We start from the raw sequence: 6,365 nt of genomic DNA, 5'->3' as shown, positions 1-6,365 counted from the left end.
GTAAACCTACACCCTCCCTAACAGATGTTCATCCAGCCTGTTCTTAAAAACCTCCAATTATGGGGATTCCACAACCACCATGGAAGCCTAGGCGAGAACTTAGAATTAGAAAGTTTTTCCTAATTTCTAACTTAAATCACTCTTGCTGCAGTAGGACATGGAGAACAATTGATTGCGGTCCTCTTTATAGTAGCCCTTAACATATCTGCAGACTGTTATGTCCCACTTCAGTCTTTTCTCAAAGCCAAATATGTCCAGGTTTGTAACCTTTCCTAATATATCAGGTTTTCTAAAACTTGTCATTTTTGTTGCTCTCTTCTGGACTCTTTCCAATTTTTCCCCATCTTTCCTTAAATGTGGAGCCTAGAACTGGACACAGTACTCCAGCTGAGGCCTTGCCAGTGCTGAGTAGAGCAGGACAATTAAGTCCATGTCTTACATACGACATCCCTGTTAATACACCCCAGAATGACAGTAGCCTTTTTTGCAGCTGCATCACATTGACTCGTATTCAATTTGTGATCCATTATAACCCCAGATCCTTTTCAGCAGTACCACCAGTCGTTTCCCATTTTGTAGTTTTGAATTTGATTTTTCCTTCCTAAGGAATTACTTCGCTTTTGTTTTTATTGAATTTCATCTTGACCAATTCTCCAGTTTGTCAAGGTCATTTTGAACTCTAATCCTATCCTCCAAAGTGTTTGCAACCCTTCTCACCTTAGAGTCATCTGCAAATTTTATAAGTATACTTCCACTGCATTATCCAAGTTATTAACAAAAATATTCAATAGTACCAGATCCAGAAGTGATCCCTGCAGGACCCCAGTACATATACCCTCCCAGTCTGACAGAAGCTACTGATAACTACTCTTTGAGTATGGACTATTATTTTCCAGGTACTTATGTTCCAGGAGCTTTCCAGATATTAAAGTTAGGCTGACTAGTTTTTAATTCCCCAGATCCTCTTTGTTCCTCTTTTTGAAGATAAGTTATGTTTGCCCTTCTCCAGTCTGCTAGAACCTCACCCATCCTCTAGGAGTTCTCAGCGATGACTGTTAATAGTTCCAAAATTGGTTCAGCTAGTTCTTTAAGTACCCTAGGATAAATTTCATCAGGCCTTGCTGACTTGAATACATTTATCTGTTTTTTCCCTATTTTGGCTTGTGTTCCCCCTTGTTGTTAATATTAATTGTGTTGAGGGTGGTCACCATTCACCTTTTTAGTGAAGACTGAAGCAAAATAGGCAATAAACACATCATTTTTCTTGATTTCATCAGTTATTAGCTCTCCTTCCCCACCAAGTAGAGAACCTACACTTTCCTTATTTTTCTTGCTCCTAATACATTTATTGCCTTTAATGTACCTTGCTAGCGGTAACTCATTTTGTGCCTTAGCCTTTCTGATTTTGTTCCTACATGCTTTTGCTATTCTTTTGTACCCTTCCTTAGCAATTTGTACACATTTCCACTTTTTCTAGCATTAGTTTTCGATTTTCAGGCCATTAAAGAGCACCTACTGGAACCATATTGGCCTCATACTACTGTTCCTTTCTTTCCTTTGCTTCAGGACAGATTGCAGTTGTGCCTTTAATATTGTCTATTTGAGAAATTGCCTGCTTTCCAGAACTCCTTTTTCCTGTGGATTTTCTTCCCATGGGACCCTTACCTACCAGCTCTCTGAGTTTGTTAAAGTCTCCTTTTTTGAAGTTAATTGTCTTTATTATTCTGCTCTCACTCCTTTTTCTTAGGAATTACTAAATTTATCATTTCACAATCACTTTTGCTCAAATTGTCTTCCGCCTTCAGAATCACCACCAATTCCTCTCCGTTAGTCAGAATCAAGTCTAAAATGACTGGCTCCCTGCTTACATCTTCCAGTTTCTGGAACAATTAAGTTGTTCCCAGTACATTCCAAGAACTTACTGGAAATTTTGTATTTTGCCATATTACATTTCCAACACTTGTCTGGGCAGTTAAAGTCCCCCATTACTTACCATAAGGGACCAGGGCTTAGGTGATCTGGCCTAACAGTCACAGCTAGGTTGGTGTCCACAAGTCACAAGGCTGCAGTCAATAAGCAGAAATCAGAGTAATCACTATAAACAGGATCAATAGGCAGGAGTCGGAGTCAGCTGGGATCAGTGATCAGAGGTAATTACCAGTCTGGAATCAGGAGGCAAGACTCAAGGTCAGAGGCAGCTGAAATGGGAGACTGGAGATCAGAAAGCAAGGTGAGGTCTGGAGTCATAGCAAGCCAAAAATCTGCATGATTGCCTAGACAACTTCTTGGAGATCCTCCACGGTTAAATAGTGAGCATGAGCCAATAAGAAGGCTGTAAGTTGCTGTCTTTCTGGATCCTTTGGGCAGCAATTCCTGTGCCTAATCTGTATGACATCACAATGGCAACATCGATCAGCTGTCCCACGCTCTGCAGACCTGGGTTCTAGGCCTACAGATCTGTACAGCTACCAGCTCTCGTGTTTTGGAGATTTCTGTTATTTTGTTCTAGAAATGCCTCATCCACCTTCCCATCCTGATTTGGTGGGCTCTAGTACACCCCCTACCATGATGTCACCCCTGGTTTTTGCCCCTTTTACCTTTATCTAGAGACTCTTTTTAGCTTGTCTGCTCCAATGTCCTGGATCTCAGAACAAGTGTATATATTCTTGATGTATAATGCAACACATCCTCCCTTTTTAACCGTGCTTGACCTTTCTGAACCTGCTATACCAACATTCTAGTCATAACACACATTCTGTACTCCTATGGGCATTCTGCATGAAAAAATTAAAAATTCTGTGCACAATATTTTAAAATTCTGCAAAATGCTGCAGGTTTCATTTCTCAATAAATAAATGCAGAGGCTCCAGCATGGCAGTGGGGAGGACAGGCCACTGCCTGCATGAAGGTGAGAGATCACTCTGCAGCACCCCATTCTGCCCCCCCCACCCCAAGATAGGGACTCAGCAGTGAGGCTGACCCTGCTGCAGCACAAGGCCTGGGCCTGCCCCTCTGCTCCAGGCACACCAGATGCTGGGCAGGCAGGATCCATGTGTGGTGGGGCTCAGTGTGGGGGAAGCTAGATGTGGGGTGAGTGAAGTCTATGTGGAATAATCAGGGTGAAGGCAGCTCGAGGGGGAGGTTTAGGTGGGGTGGGGGATCTGGCAGCACAGGCTCATTGGGGAGGTGCCAGGTGCAGGGGCAATGGGACTCTGCAGGGGCTTCCAGGTAAAGATGGTTGGGGTTCAGCGGAGGGGTCTGGGTGTGGGGGTCTCAGCAGGGGTGTTGAGTGCTGGGGGAAGTGGGGCTTGGTGGGGGTCTGGGTGAAGCTAGTTGGGCGTCAGTAGCATGAGGGTCAGGATGTGGGGGCTCAGGGTGGTGGTTTGAGTGCAGGAAGCTCAGTAGGGGGTGGTCTGGGCACAGAGATGGGGTGCAGGTGGGGGCTCCAGGTGCAGGGGTTGAGGTTCAGTGGAGTGGGGTTTGGGTATGGAGGGTTAGGGGGCATTCTGGATGTACCATGTGAGGCTTGGCAGGGGTATCTTGGTATGGAAGGTCTGGATGCATGGGGTTGGGTGGATGCAGGGAGCAGTTTCCTGTACAGTGACCCATCCCCCCACAGCTGAGGAGTGACAGGGGCAGGAAACGGGAGGATGCTGAGCTTTGGGGGAGGTTTCTGGGGGGTGGGTCTGAGATAGCCCCAGCAACTCTTTGCAGGGGAAGAGGAAGTCCCGTCTTCTCCTACCTCCAGCCCAGCCAGGACTAGCAGCAGATCCTGGCTCAGGGTGGAGCTATTGGCTGGGGTGTTCCTAGCCCCGTGGTGATTTACTTCTCCGCTGGTTTCTCCGGGTGCCTGAAACAATGTGCCTGCGCTGCTAGGGAGTGGTGCGTGACTGCTCTTACAGCTTCCCTTTGCTTCCCTGTCAGAAAGTCATTTTTCTGTGGGGGAGTAAAGAAATCTGAGGGGGACATTAATTCTGCGCATGCGCAATGGTGCAAAATTCCCCTAGGAGTAATTCTGTAATGCCAATTAAGTCATAATTTAGCTTATGCCCCGTCCTTCCTGTTTATTCCCCATACTCCTTGCATTTGTGTGTAGACATCAAAGATGTTGAGCAGATTCCTCCACTGATTTTCCTCTAGTTGCTCCTATGACTCTGTTGTAATTTTCCTTGTCTCCCCCTAGCCCCAACCTCTAACCCTTGGTTAAGGTCACTTCCCTCCTTTTAAACTAATTTAAAGCTCTCCACAATAGGTTGGCAACTAATAGAACAAGAGTCTTATGTTCTTTCACTACAATACAAATTGCAACTCTACTTCAGGGACATTCTACACTCATGGTCAACTATGTTGTTTGAACGTGACTAATCCTTCAGCATCTATAGCAGCAAATGACACTGTAGTATTGTGGTTCTGCCTGAAATACTTTCAATGTATTACGGAGTTCTTCTTTAACTTGCATTTCTGTATGATTTGAAAGAAATTCTGGCCACACTGAAGTCAGTGGCAAAACTCCCATGGACTTCAGTGGGATCAGGTTTTCACTGAGTATTTGTGTTTGGATAATGTACATGTCAGGAATTCATTTTTAAAAAAGAAACTATTTGATTAATATCTAGATATCTGTCAAATGTAAAGTGCTATTGAGAGGCAACAGCCTCTTCATACTTTAGATTGCAAATAGCTTCCAGCTGTTTTAGTTTTGAACATTGATTTGTCACAGAAAAATGTCTAGCCTACCTTTAGGGGAAGAGGAGAGACAATTTTGTACAAAATAAGTTTCAAGCCATTTAAAGTTTAGCTTGCTTTGAAATTGACTTTTGCCTAATTGTCTCCCTCTAACTTGGGAAATGTAAAATGGGTTACTATTCCTTCAGGCTTTCTAGGTGGTTAAATCTCCTTATCAAGTTCTGCATCAACTGTATTTAGAGAAAAGGGATTAATAATATTATATGCCTCTTTAAGCACAGTGATTAAGTTTGTTTTGGACACTATTGAATCTAATCATGCTCCTGTTGGTGTCAATGGGAGTTTTGCGATCAGCTGTAGTAGGAGCAGAAGCAAGCCTGATTCTTTACTGGCCTTCACCTTCACCTTCTGTAGTTATCGACCCCTGTACAAAGTGGGTGTAAAAGGCTTGCATTCTCAACACGTAATGTTTGACACCCTTTTTGTTGTTAAATTTCAGTTGGCTATGCCTACAGAAGATGCATGGAGTGGAGGATCAAGTCCTATATAAATGTTTGAGCATGTTGTCTTCTGTTGACTCATCCGTAGCCTCAAAAGCACGAGGGTCCTTCAGTATCAGTTGCTTTAGTTGAACTAGAGCAACGATCTGTGCTCTTAGAGTTGTGGGAGCAGGTTCTATTTATGACATTGCAGGTATGCAGTTTAGTCTGGAGAGATAATAGCCTCTCCTTAGTGAAGGCTAATTTTAGTCATCTTTGTCATTCTAAAAGCAGGTAGGGGTGGGCAGAAAAAAAAATTACATGCGTTCAAATTTTTAGAACAGAGTATTACTGACAACTAGAATTTGATCTTAAAAACTTGGAATAAATTGACTGGACACTTGCTATTAAAATATATAAATAGCTTATTTAATTTTTTGTAAGCTAACTTTATCCCTCAATCTTTCGAGTGAAACCACATTACATAATAATATTTGAAACATGAGTACAATTCACTGGCTACTGCCAGGCAGCCTCACTGTTTAATTCATGTACAGGAAATGTCAACAGGTAAAATTTTTTTTGACATTGGCTCATGCAACCGGCAAGGTTCAAGGGCAGAAATAGTAACATGTTTAAGAAACTGCCGCCATCTGATAATTAGACACAATTCTCCATCACTGAAACTGATGGAGAAATGGAAAAAACTGGTCAAATGTATTTTCTTCAATGAAAATATGTCTTGAATGAAATTGTTCCATGATTAAAGCAAAGATGGTGGGGTAATGTATTATTAGTGTACAATCACCTAATCAACTACTGCTGTTCTCAATCTTTGCAAACATACTGGAGTGAGATATTGCTCACTGATAGTGCATTTTTGCTGACATTCTCCCCCTCGCTCCCTCACAAAAACCCAGCAATTTTAAAACTACCAGAGGAATGCTGACTTTCGTTTCCAGCTAGCAGCATGGGCAGTTCTTCTCACTCAACTTAATATGGAGAAAATCACTAGATTATTTTGTATTTAATTTTTTAAAGGTTTATTTAACTGCACACACACAAAAGATGTAAAAATACAAACCCAAGAAATTTCATAAACAGTTTCAAAAGCGAATAAAGGGTGTTAACAAAAACAAGCCATAGTTGCCTATCATGTTTACAAAACTCATGCACTTAAAAACATGGAACCAAATAGTT

The sequence above is a fragment of the Caretta caretta genome, chromosome 4, assembly GCF_965140235.1.
Source record: "Caretta caretta isolate rCarCar2 chromosome 4, rCarCar1.hap1, whole genome shotgun sequence".
In the NCBI taxonomy this organism is placed as follows: domain Eukaryota; kingdom Metazoa; phylum Chordata; order Testudines; family Cheloniidae; genus Caretta; species Caretta caretta.
The sequence above is the reverse complement of the archived record's forward strand: the minus strand, read 5'-3'. Positions refer to the sequence as shown.